Genomic DNA, 855 nt, shown 5'->3' with positions numbered 1-855 from the left:
AACACAGTAATCCAAATCTACACTCTCAATGATGTAGTTTAGAGCAGCACCACATACCAGTAAGAAAATGTCACTCTGACAAGGATTTGTTCACAGAATCACAGAATATTCTGAGTTGGAAGGAACCAACAAGGATCATCGAGTCCAGCTCCTGGCCCTGCACTGGACCATCCCCAAGAATCACAGGATGTGCCTGACAGTATCATCTAAATGCTTCTGGAACTCTGTAGGGCTTGGTGCTGTGAACACTTCCCTGGGGAGCCTGTTCAGTGTCCAACTACCCTCTTGGTAAAAATCCTTTTTCTAATGTCCAACCCAAACGTGCCCTGACACAACTTCAGACCATTCCCTCAGGTCCTGTCATTTGTCCCCACAGAGAAGACACCAGTACCTACTCCCACTTGTCCTCTCACAAGGAAGTTGTAACTGCAATGAGGTCTGCCAACAGTCTTTCCTCCAGCTGAACAGACCGAGTGACCTCAGCCACTCCTCATAAGGCTTCCCCTCAAGGCCCTTCACCATCTTCATGGACAGTCTCTAATGCCTTAATATCTATCTGATATTGTGGTGCCCAAAACTGCCCCAATATTGCATGTGAGGCACTTCTCTCCAACTCTGTGGGAGCCCTGTCAGTGACCAAGGGACAGAAGAATCCAGTCTTGAAACCCAACAGGGATCAAACAAGGGTCAGTCACAGAATCACAACACTGTCCTCTGCACAAAAACATCTCCGCTCTTTGTGCCACCCCACACAGCCCTCCTGAACCAACATGCAAATCCTGCACACTGACACTGACACCAGGTAAGGGGATACCCAGCACATTTACATCCCTGCACCTGCCCTGCTCTCAAGAC

This window comes from Manacus vitellinus, unplaced genomic scaffold (assembly GCF_001715985.3).
Source record: "Manacus vitellinus isolate BGI_N305 unplaced genomic scaffold, ASM171598v3 scaffold_11_pilon, whole genome shotgun sequence".
NCBI classification, from domain to species: domain Eukaryota; kingdom Metazoa; phylum Chordata; class Aves; order Passeriformes; family Pipridae; genus Manacus; species Manacus vitellinus.
The sequence above is the reverse complement of the archived record's forward strand: the minus strand, read 5'-3'. Positions refer to the sequence as shown.